This window comes from Mesocricetus auratus, unplaced genomic scaffold, assembly GCF_017639785.1.
Source record: "Mesocricetus auratus isolate SY011 unplaced genomic scaffold, BCM_Maur_2.0 Super-Scaffold_100019, whole genome shotgun sequence".
Classification (NCBI taxonomy): domain Eukaryota; kingdom Metazoa; phylum Chordata; class Mammalia; order Rodentia; family Cricetidae; genus Mesocricetus; species Mesocricetus auratus.
In genome coordinates, this window is record NW_024429200.1 from 16,217,077 (window position 1) to 16,230,119 (window position 13,043).

At 35.3% G+C, this 13,043-nt stretch overlaps 1 long non-coding RNA gene across 3 annotated transcripts in view; it reads left to right on the forward strand.

The window, feature by feature from the left end:
- Positions 1 to 3,215: 3,215 nt before the first annotated feature.
- LOC121133014 overlaps positions 3,216 to 13,043 on the forward strand; it is a 39,051-nt gene continuing 29,223 nt past the window's right edge. Inside the window, exons 1-4 of one of the 3 annotated variants that reach the window (XR_005869742.1) lie at positions 3,216 to 3,255; positions 4,230 to 4,390; positions 4,624 to 4,866; positions 6,731 to 8,026. This is a non-coding gene — a long non-coding RNA (uncharacterized LOC121133014). The other 2 variants (XR_005869740.1, XR_005869741.1) reach the window with 2 other exon arrangements.

Genomic DNA, 13,043 nt, shown 5'->3' on the forward strand with positions numbered 1-13,043 from the left:
CCATAACTTTTTATTACTCTTTCTTTCTAATAGTTTTAAGATGTATGCATGAGTCATTTTTATACCAAAGTCAATGTCCAAATCTGTCCAAGAAATATCTTTGAATATAAAAATAATCAGTAGTCTTTTAAAAATCATTTCATTTTTAACATTTTCATGGGTAATGTTATTATCCAATTCATTTGCTAAAAAAGTTCCATGCTTATCATCCTTAGAGATGCCATTTTTAAGAATCTTGATATTACAAAAGATTGGTCCAGCTATTGTTTTTTCATAAGAATGTTTTCCTGAGACTTTATAGCTGAGAACCAGGTATAAGACCATAATTACCAGCCTATGGATACAGAGCTTACATTTTAACACCTCAGCAGAGTCTCACTAATATTTATTCCTCTAAAATAACAAATATATTTTCCTGTTAGTTACAATAAGGACTATCTTGGATTGATACTTGAATGTTTTTACAGGGTCATTAGGTCTAAGGCATATTTACAATAAAAGACTGAAAGACGGGTTTACAACAACAAGGAACTGATGAGTCCTATTTGGTTCAAATGCAGAGAATAACTGAGTGTAGGGTTCCCAGTCCCAACTGCCATGTCAACCACACAATCCCTATACCTAACATTCAGGGAACATTGCGGAAGAATGGCCAGAAAGAGTATTTGAGCCAGAGGACCTGGATGTCTGCTGAGATATCTTGCCTATTGTACACAACAGAGAAGCTGTAACCATGAAATCTCAACAGTATGGTTACCTAAATAAGACCTAAACAATGACAACACTAGTTGACATGGCAATATGGATGATGAAATTCTCACAAGCCTCCCCCCAATACAAAGAATTACAAACAATTGCTGAGAGGGAGAACTAATCTTTTCCAGGGATGAGACCCCAATCGGTTATCTAATATCGAATTGGTCAGCCTTAAAACCCTGTACATAGAAGCAATGCTAAATGAACTCACCAGGTTGTATTTACATGCATATATGTATGCATACACACATATACTATATTTATATGAAACAATAAGAACTAAAGAAAAAGATGCCATGAATTTGTGAGGGTGTTGGGTGGAAGGTGTTGGAGGGAAAAGAGGGAATTTCTCAAAACTTAAAATTTACAAAAAGAATAGTGAATAAGTCAAATTTATCAAAATGTAAAAACATAATATATCTAGATTTAAATGTGTTTATTATAAGAAATGCAAATTTAAACATGATCAGTCCTTTATTCTAATCAACCAGCTATGAATCCATATTAATCTCTGCCTACTGAACAAAAAACTTCCTTGAACAAGTTGAAGATCAGTGCTAATGACTGGATATGAACATGAGTATTTATAAGGCAATTTGTCACAAGTCCATTTAAAAAAGCATTGGACCTATGATCGCCCCAGCCTGGTACCAGTCCTTGTCCAAGTTTACAGTACCAAGCCTGGGGATCAGGTCTTGAATACAATCAGAAATTGGTTGTTTATCCTCATTACATTTATGGCATCATTGTACCACTTGTCACATCTTGCCATACTACTTTCTGTTGTAGCTGACAGGGTTAATAGCCAGGTAAGACTGTTGATAAATTTTCTTCTCCTTGGTAGCCTACACTACACTTTCTGGCACGATTAAAGCTTCCCTGAAGGGAGGAAGCTTCTAGCTTAGTTCCAGCTTAATTTCTCCAGGCTTTGGGAACATGGATATAGTGTCTTCAGCAATAGGCGATTAGTTGTTGTGATAAAATACCCTGATAAAAGCACCTTAAAGGAGAAAGTGTTCCCATCACTGTGGGACAGTAAACACAGGAGCACAAAACATCTAGTCACATCCATAGTCAAGAAAAAAGAGAATCAGTATGCATGTTTGTGCGCACCTCTTTCTCTTCTGTATACAGCCAAGAACCAGAGAATACTGGCTCATTTTGACACAGCATCACAAAGGCCTTTCCAAATTGTAATAGTAGATTAAAAAGCACCTATCATACTTGATGACAAAATGTTAAAAAACTTGTTTTCTAGCATCATGTATGAGTTAATGACATTATTCCTCCCATTTTCATTCCAATTTGTGCTGTCAAACCTAGTTGCACTGTAAGAAAGAACAAGACAACATAAAATTAAATTGCTGTTTTGTACATAGAGTACATATGATTATGTATGGTGAAAATGCCAAATAATATAAATTACAAGAATTAAAATAATTTTAGTTTAATAAAAACTATCAATATTCAGGCTTAAGTATATTTCTCCGTAGCAGTCACAAATGAAATGTCATACAATAACAAAATGAAGAATATTAAATTACAATATTCATTTTGCAAATACTGTGCATTCTTGATACTTATTTAGAGAAGAATCTATAGAGAAGAATAGAAAATTTAAGTAAAGAAAGTTGTACTATACCTATTGGAGCCATGAGCCTCTTTACGGATAAGTTTTGCTTTGGACTTTCTCCAACTGTATTAGGTCTCTTGGACACCAATAAAAACTGACAATGATGTTCACTCCATCTTCTCATCATTGTAAGCAATTGCGTTCATCATTATTAATTTTTCAAGTTAATATGATTCTTAGTTTTCTCAGAAAGAAAGCCCTATCCCATTTAATGAATGTTTGTCCTCTCCTAAAAATGTTACATGATTTTTTTAATAAAAGCCTTTTTATGCATTCCAAAGTTTATTGGTCAATATAAGACCTTATACATTTTTTATACAGAGTAAGAAGAGAAATGGGTCATGCCAAGATTGAATGTGGAAAATGGCAGAGAGAATACATGATTCTAATTTACCCTCCACCTGCATTTAAAGACTATTAAATAAGGTCATGCCTTCAGTTGTAGTGTTCTATATGAGAGACAAGAGTCTCATAGACAGAAGACACTTCTTTTGGTTGGGAACTGTCCTGTGTGCCATTAAATAAAATGCTTACTTGTAGGAGGAAGCCTGTATGCCGCCATTAAACATGTGACTTACTAGAGGTGCATACAGATGAGGTAATAAAAGGGCGGTTTACCACACCGCTAACCACACCCACTTTAGGCATGACTAAAGACGTATACGGCTGGATGTAAAGACGTATACGTACGTAGGCGGTGAACTACGTCACTAGCCAGGCCCACTTTTGGGCATGGCTAGGGGGCGTTACGGGGGGAAGGCATAAAAGACAGCACACAGGAAGTCTCGGTCTCTTTCCCGGAGTTCAGCTTCCGGTTCGGCAGCAGAAAACTACTTGGCTCATCTGGGTTACTTGTTTGGTATCTTGTGAGTAATTTCTACAATAAATACTTAGTTTTACTTTCATGTGTTGCTTATCGTTACAGTGTCATTTGGAGCTACACTTACTAGGTAAATATTTAGGCTTAAACCTGCTTAATAGTCTTGATCAGTCAGTATTTTTATCTCTGGGTTGTTTTCTGACTCAAAAACTTAACTGCAGGTTCCTGTAGGTTTTGACAAGGAAGTTAATATCCACCACCAGCAACGGTTGTTGCCTCTTTCCAACAATTGTTTTCTTAATAATGATGATGGAGAATATCATTTCAGTGATGGAGGAAAGTCATCTCACCTACTCCTACCTTACAAAAAAGGTGAAATTTGACAGCATTTAACAGTTCTCTTGCATAAGCTGGACAAAAGCAGTGATTGGATGTTTTTAGCTTGTTTTCTGCAGACATCTTCCCCATCAGATAGATGGGTGAAGAAGAGACAGTTGACAAGATGCTACATAAGCAAGAACCACATGGTTGAAATGTCCACAAATTATTAAAATGAGTCATATTTACAAGGGGAGTTTTACACTCATTTGCGCCACAGTGCAAGATTGTGGCTTGATTTCAATCATGTCATGTGTTTTGTAAATTTCCATTTCAAAGAGAAGGACCTGTTCCAGCAGACAGGAGAGACAAAGCTGTGTTCATGCTGATTAATGCCGAATTCAGACTGATGATGTGTACACACATACATCAATACAAAGTTCTTTGTAATTATGCAAAAATTAGAACAGGGACATAAGTGGCTTGCTAGAAGATATAAGGGCCAGCTTGTTTGATTTTTACAGTGTCTAGATAGCTAAAGAGTGCTCACATTGCTCTTTGCTTTCAGAAAAGAATGTCGTAGCTATTTAAGGATAAGAGAAACCATAATAATAAGGGCATTGGAAGGGGCATCGGAAACTCTATCCTTCTAATTAACTGTCTCATTAGGACAGACTTTCACTTCGTATTATTTTACACTAGTTTTGGAAAGTGGGCCGAATTGAAAAGCATTTTCACCTTGCTCAGGGAAAATGAGGATTTGAATCCCCAGTTGGAAACAAAGCCAAAACAAACAAAAAAATGGAAATGTGTACAGCCTTCATTTTTTAAGCACACCTCCAGCTTCAGCCCTGACTAAAAAGGTGAGTGGTAGGGAAACACAAAAGAGCCTATTCTTTGTGCCTATCTAAACGCAGGAAGTGATGAGTCCCATGGGGCACAGCTTGTGTCTAACTGGTTCCAAACCCAGTTTCTAGATGAAAGGGCCCTGGAGAGGTGGACTTTTGCTTTACTTTGTTAAGCAAATGATGGGCTTACCGCCAATGCTTCATCTAGCTGACATTGTTCTTTGTCCATTCTGTTCTGCCTGAGCCAGCTTCAAGAGCAAAAGGATGCTTGTTGTTTCAGAACTGGATGCGCTGAAGGAACTTTGGAAACCAAATAGTCCCAAGACCATGTTCTTGCATATCAATGTCCCCAGCACTCATCTGGCTTTCACAGATAATTCAAGATTACATAAATATGTCCTAAAATATCTGCCTATTTTATCTCTTGCTATGGCACTTGCATTTTAAGCAAAGCAAGCTAAACATCATTTGAAAGGCCTGAAAATCATGAGGTAAGAAATTAAGTTGAGTCATATGAAAGAAAGAAACAGTGATTCTGACTCTTCCGTGTTTTGAAAGGGGAGGCACCAAAAAAGGAAAGGGATATTCTGAGTGTGGAAGACAGAGAGTAGAAAGTGAGAGACACTCAGAATCCAGAGAACGAGGCTATACCAAAATGAAAGGAATAAATGCTAAATTATGTGATGAGGAAAGTAGGACACAATCACATCATTCCTTCTCACCGACCCCTCCCCCATATGTCAGGATGTCTATTCACAAGCATATGAGTGACTTAATCAGAACCAAAGGAATCACTGGGACAGTAAGTCCCTAGAGCAGTGCTTCTCAACCTTGCTAATGCTGTGACCCTTTAATATGGTTCCTCAGGCTGTGGTGACCCCCAACCGTAATTTTTTTCATATAACATAACATAATTGTAAGTTTGCTACTGCTATGAACTTGAACTGTAACGTAAATATGTCTGAGGTGCAGCCCATGTGAAAGGGTCATTTGACCCCAAAAGAGTCTTGACTCACAGGTTGAGAATCACTGTCTGAGAGGAATAGTCATCCTCCTATATAAGACTGTATCTAAATGCTAAGAAGACAAAACTTCTCTGAAACGTTTCATTCAATCCCATTGAAACTGTCATCTGAGTCCTTTCCAGAAAGACCTTTGTGTAGGCCTAATACCTTTTCTAGGCATTTCAGAGTTTGTATATTATGCTGTGGTGTTGGCCCCATTTTGACTTGGTGTCTAGTCAGGATAAGAAATGGTGGCATGGTTTCATTCTTCTTAATGTGCCTATCCAGTTTTTCCAACATTGTTTATTTAAAATGCAGTTGTTTATGCAGTATGCTTCTGGCTTCCTTGTCAAACATCAGGTAGGTGCAGTTGTAGTTTAATTCTAGGTTCTGCATTCCAGTCCATGGCTCTGTGTGTCTGTTTGTTTAAGCATCATTTTAGTTTTGTAATATGGTTCTCCAGTCTAATTCAAATCTGGTATTGTGAATTTTATTGTTATTTTAGGATAGCTAGAGTCTTTCATGTCTTCATACATATACTAGGATACTTTTTCTGTCTCTGTGGAGAATGTTTTTGAAGTATTTGATGCTGATTATATAGATTATAGTGACATAGACATTCTCACTATGTTTAGTCTGCCAATACATGATCAAGGAAGAACTTTCCATTTTCTAATGTCTAATTTTTTTTCTTCAGAGTCTCAAATTTTATTAGTAAAGACATTTCAAAACCTTGGTTTAATTTATTCCCAGAATTTCTTGGTTTTTCTTGATTGCTGGATTCCTTCTTCTTTTCTCTTCTCTTCCCTTCTCCTTTTTTCTGTTGTTAATGGGATTATTTGCCTGACTTCTTCTTCAACAAATGTATAAGATTAGTATATAGAAAATCTGCTGATTTTTGTCTGTAGATTTTATATCTGATACTTTGATTAAAGTGTTTTTCTTTTCTCCTTCTAAGACTTTTCAGAAACTGAATGGGATATGGGGTTGGTGGGGGGCAGAGGAGAGGGGGAGAGAGGGAGCTGGGATTGACATATAAAAAAAGCCTGTTTCTAATTTTAATAAAATAAAATAAGACTTTTCAGATAGTCTTTAGCATCTTTTATAATACCATTGCCTTAAAATAGGGATAATGTAACTTCATCCTTTCCTTTAATGTTACTTTAACTTCTTTCTCTTTATTATTACTCTAATACTTCAAAGACAGTTTTGAATGCGAGTGAAGAAAATGGGAATCCTTTTCCTGTTCACTAATATTTTGTTTTTTCCCAGTTTTTTGAAATGTCAGATATAGGTTTGTCACATGTAACCTCTGTTTTATTGAATTATACCTCTTCTCTAACTTTTCCAGGATCTTTAACGTGAAAAAGCTTTGTATTCTGTCAAAAGCCTTTTCTGCATCTATTGAGATAATCAAGGGATTTCTGCCTTGAGTATATTAATGTGACGGACTATAGCTGCTAATTCACATGTGTGGAATCATTTTGGAGTCCCTGGAATGATGTCAACTTGGTCATGGTGTTTGAATTTTCATATGTGCAGTCAAATTCAGTTTGCAAGTATTCTACTGAAAAAATTGGATCCTTCTACATCCCTGAGAAGGCCTACAGTTCTTTTGGTTATTTAGTTATTGCGCTTTATCTGGTTTTGATGTTCTGTCATTTAGCTATGTGCATAATATGAGCAACTCTACAGGAACTGGTTCGTGTGTCTGTGTGTGTGTGTACATATATATGCTGGATCATATTCATATAGTTATTATATTCCTAATTTTTCTATTTCTAGTACTAGGTTAATTTGCATCTTAAATAACAGTATAAAAGAGTAAATATTTTCCTGTAATGGTATTTGATTTTTTTCTTCTTGATATTATGACTTAGATGACTAAAATATCAATGTACTTTTGGTATATATTTTATTGATGGCAAAAGAAGTTGAATTTTTAACACATTTATTGCAACAGAACAATATTTGAAGTTAATTAAATTGATTAAAATCAATTTTTGTATATTGGTGCCTGTTCTAATGTTGGTAGCACATTCCCATAGAGTGATAAATTACCAGTTAAAGAAGTTTATTTTGGTTCAGAGTTCTGGTGCAAAATCAAGGGACAACATTTGACAAACCGTTTTCTAGATAGAGTTAAGAGATAATGTAGAGCATCCTAAGAGGAAGTACAAGGTTCTGTGTATGAGCTACCCTGGTTCCTCTTCCTTTTCACAATAACCCACAAGCATCCACACATGGAGGTCTTATCCTGATGTCTTTATCTAACCCTAATCACTTCCCAAGTCCTCATTTCTACACAATATAGTTGGATTAAATTTCACTCTGTCTATGCCCCCTAGTGATTATCAAACTCAATCCTAAATTTCAGAAAAGTATTTCATAGTCAACACATGGCATCAAGTGATAAACTATTATCAAACTAAAATAATTAACAATGTGGAATTACTGAATAAGTAAAAGAAAACCTGCAAATATATAATATTTCAATGTTTGGTAAATGTGGTTTGCAAATACTGACATGGATAGAGTATTCAATTGTTTCAAGAAAGCAGCTAATAAATGAAAAGGGGAAATTAAGTTAAGCTTTCTAATTTATCCCAATAATCAAATAAATTGAATATAGATAAAAGTTTATTATGTAAACCTCATATAGTTAAAGCATTGAAAATCACATGTAAGAGAGAAAAATTAATCAAGTATAATAAATTTGGCAGCATGTGGGGAAAATAGAAACTTTTCACATCTTTTTTATTACTTTCTATGAGTCAAAATTATTTCAAAATAAAAGGTTAAAGAATTAAGAGGAAAGTCTACATGGCTTAGATCTAATGAAAAGAAACTCAAACATTTTTTAAAAGTTAAAACATTTAAGGATTTTACTACTTAATAAAGTCAAAATTATGTGGTGACATCACAATCTGTTTAATAGTAAAAAAAAAACACTGTAAGTGGCAAAAGGTAGTGAATGATATTGGTAACCAAATGACATGAAGTCCCAGTATTACTAACCACAGAGTATTTATTGTCACATCAAAATAAAAGACCTGAACCACTACAGAACACTAGGTGGAGCACAGAGCATACAAATGATATGCAAAGCAAGGAATTCAAAGAACCAATTAATATGCATTAATATGAAAACCACCACCTCTAATAAGGAAGCTAAAATATAAAGATACCTGTGAAATTTCCTAAACTTAAACATTTTTGAAGGAATAGTAATTATAAATGCCACCATGTTATTATGGAAAAATGAATACACTCACAGGCTGGTAATGGTAAGAAGAACTACAAATCATAATACAGTTTTTCTGCTAACAAAATGAGTCAAAAATTCTAAATAAAAGTGGGATTCCAAAAATAACAAGTGATTTATATAATCCCAATAGTTGTTGTTTGCAAATTACAGGTAAGGAAATCAGTTGTACATAGACCAAGTAATATATCAATTACAAACATGAATGCTTGATTCTTTCTGACATTCTCGACCACCAAGGATTTTAGTACTAGTATTTTAAACAGTAAAACTACCCTATAGATTATAAATAAACACAAAAATATCACATAGTGATATGAGTCAAAAATATAACAGGGTTATCTTCAATGCCTGGATCTTCCAGAGTTATAAATGTGTTGACCTAGTGACAACATTAAGTGTGATATAGACTCCCATAAAACATATCTGAAGTGAAGGTCATGCCACAGCCTTCAAAGCGAGAGTCAATGCCTCAGTACACACTATGGTCTACATTGAACATACTATGACTCTTCACCTCAAAAGGTCTATCTGATGAACTTTCACCCTTGAAACATTGAGCCTTCTAGCTTCTGCTGTGTCAATATCTCAATTTTCACAGAGCTGCTACAGGCTAGGTATGGGCTGATAAACACTGTACTTTAAATTGATTTAGTAATCAAACATTGCCCTGTGAAGAGTCTCACAATAGTAATAAATGTATTTGTAACTTGTTATCCATGTTCTAGAAAGTGCTATTTGGTGTTCTATACTGACCCACTTGTCTGACTCTTCTCTTTACCCTTGTTGAGGTTGACTGACTTGGTTTGTAACAAGCCAGACTGAAACGTATAGATATGTAATTTGAATAAATTATAAAATAGCCATTGGCCAAGAATCCAAACCTGGGTGGAATCAAATAATAATGGCAGGATACTAGTGTACTTACTGGTCCAAAGACAGAAGAAAGTGAAATTCTACCATGAAGAATGATTTTAAATCCAATGATACATAAAGGAATCTTAGGTTAGAGCAGTAATAATTGACTATCAAAGGAGAGAAGTAAATACCCATGGATATTCACTTTTAGGACTACTGAATGTACAGAGATGCTGACAGATTTGAATCATGGGTAAATAGAACCACTTTTTCATAAACACCCAACACTCAACCCTAATTATAATAGCTTATATAACTAAACAACGAAGAACAAACTATTAAATATTATAGAATGTTGATTCTACAAGTAATCCACGTTAAAGAACAGAAAGCAAAAGATAGCCTGGGGATGTGCTAAATTGGTAAAGTTTTCAAAGCACACAGGAAGCCCTGGGTCCCATCACCCCTACCTTGTAGACTGATCTTGACAGTGTATATTTGTAATCTTAGTGCTTGGAATATAAGGGCAGAAGGGTCAGAAAAATCAAGGTCATCCTTGACTATATAGAGAGTTTAAGGTCAGCATGGGCTACATGAAACATGGTTTCAAAAATAAACAAAATGTCAAAACAGATATCATCATTTCTGGTTAAAGTCAAAGTAATATACCTGATAATTCAAGAAAATCCAAATGTTATCCTGTACTAAAATGAACATTTTTGTCTGACAGGTTTCAGAAGGAATCTTTCAGCAACTATACTAGCTTTTGTTTTGTAAAGTAGATTGTAGTGATGAAGTCGTTGCACGAATTTGTCATTTAATATTAACATTTAACACTTTAACTGGATGTCACGTCTGAAGATATAATTGGTTAGAGATAAATTGCCTTGTTCCATCTGCATTTCTTTCCTAAATCAGGATGCTTTGAACATCCTCAATTGAAAAAAGCCTTTGAAACACTTTAAATAGAGGTGTTTGAAATGACATCTAAATATGTCATGAAACATTTATCTTCTGTCCATAAGAAAAATCATGCTTTTAAAATATTTATTTATAGTCACATAATTTATTGATTTCACAAGAATACTTTTGAAAGACAATGGCTTTGTTTTTCCTGAAATTTACTGAGTTCATCAGGTTTCTTCCTGAACATTAGGTATTCTATATCCTCAACTTGCTAACTTTACTAACCAAGAAGTATGTATCAAAAATTGACTTTTGTCTCATCTGCTGTAACTCTCATATTGTATAACTTAGAGTACTATAAAACTGAATTCAAATTTTAACACAGTTCAATAAATTTTAAAAGGCAATATACTACATTTTTCATGGCATGCAGATGCATTTAAATTGATGTTTCATCATTCTTAACTTCTACCTTCTGGAGAGTATATAGTGCTGATGATCAAGTTAGGAATGTGGTGCTCGCCAGGTAAAGCTCTTAACACTGACCTACCTCTCCAAGCCATTTTCTTACAATTTTTCAACTTGTACTAAGTTTGTACTTATAAGAAGTATAGGGGGTACAGCTTAGTGGTAACATCACTTATCTGATGTGCTTGGGGCCCTGGGGTCAATCTTTAGCACATGAATATTAAAAATAAGAAAAATTGCTAAAACTCTACCTTGCATTTAAAGATACTCTAAACTAAATTTCCCATGTTTTCGCATCTTGAATAATATGTACTATGACTATAAAAATCAGGAAACTAAAATTAATACAGTTCTATTTGTTGTAGTTGAGATCTTAAATGTCTTCCAGGGACCAGTGTGATAAAAGCCCTTAGCCTCTAAGAAGCAGAGTCTACTAGGAGGTCTTTAAGTGATTGGTATCATATCCTGAGAAAAGACAGCATAAAACCAAACCCTTTCTCATTCTTTCTTTGGTTTCTTCACCATGTGAGTAATTTTTCTTTATCACACAGTCTGAGCACTATTCATAATAGGCCCAAAGTAGTAGGACCAACTACCAATGGACTACATACCTCTAAAATTATGAATAAAATTAAGCTTTCTCTTTCATTCATTAATTATTTCAAGTGCTTTGTTAAAGTAAAGAACGTTAACTGGCGTACTAGCATACAGCTAGTGTGTAATGTTTAATTTGTCCCAGTCTGGAGATCTTCTAATGAAAAACACATTGCATCTCACAGGTGTGTATCTGAGCTTTACTAGAGCCATTCATTTCTTAGTTGTTGTTTTTCGATTTGGGGGTGCATATTTCTGTTTGTGGATTTGTCTGTTTTCCTTAGCTGAGTAGCCACTATAATAATGTTGGGTAATGAGGCCTTCTAGATGGTAACGGAGTCATTGACAGTCTTTAAGCAGGAGATATATTGTCAACTAAATGGATTAATGTTTCTACAGAAACATAATAGTTATTATGAAAGTGATGTTTTGAAGGTGAATTTGGTACAATTCTTCTGCCTTGGACATGTTTACTTGTTCTTCTCTTGTCTTGTGATGCAGCACTTGAAGACTTACCAGATAGTGTTCTGGATCCCAGACTTCCCCCTGACACAAACTTCTGTTGTTTATTCCTGATACAGTTAGTGGTAACCTGCTATACAGCAGTAGGAAGTACACTAGAAAATGTTCCCAGTGTGACCAGATCTCAATACAAACACAATGTAGAATCATTAACAATCTTTCCTGATAGACACTGAGTCTATGCTATTACAGTTTTCTGCTAAATTGAGCCTACTATGAGTAATTCTTCTAGAAGGTTCTTGGAATCTCATACTTGGTTTCATCTTAACTTTGCCTGATGTCTGTTTTCTTCTGATGATGTCTTTGTTTGCAAAAAAATACATAACATGAGTATGACTCTAAGGTAATCTCTTGAATATTTATATCAAGTCACCAAGTCTAGAAGATACCTTGAAGTCACCTGACACAATACGTCAGCCTGTTACTTTTCTAGAGGATTCTGATTGCTACTATTTGAAAGTTGTATTTAGCTGAGCAAAACAGAAGAGGTGGCAATGGTGGTACACATGTGAGTGAGCAGGCCAGAGGGTATGAGAGCAAAAGAACTGGCCCTGCTTCTTGTTGCCTCTTGCATTGGGTGAGCTAGCTAGGGCAGTGCTGGAAAGCTCACATGTGTATGAGGATGAGGGAAAGCTGGCAGGCTGACCAACCCAGATACCACCCAGTGGCAGAACCACATAACCAGGGTTACAACTTGCTGTCACGTTCCCCACCCCCAGCCCCCAGTATGCACCTAATCTATGAATTTCTTGAGCATGTGAAAGGGACAGATCTACAAATTAAAAGCTATAGGATTGCCATGACATTAGGAAACAATAGGATATCCAAGAAGAGTTCCAGTGAGCACCCATTATCGATAGTGTAGCAGAAGTCAGAGGCCTCAAGACTAATGACTAATTACAGGGAAGTCTTTTTTTATTATAAGCTGTTGGCCATTTGCTTTGTTTGTTACTGGCTAGCTAGCTCTGACTTAGGTATTTAACCCATAATTGCTAATCTGAGTATTCCCATGTGGTCTTCGCTTACCAGAGGAAGGGTCCACATGTTGCTT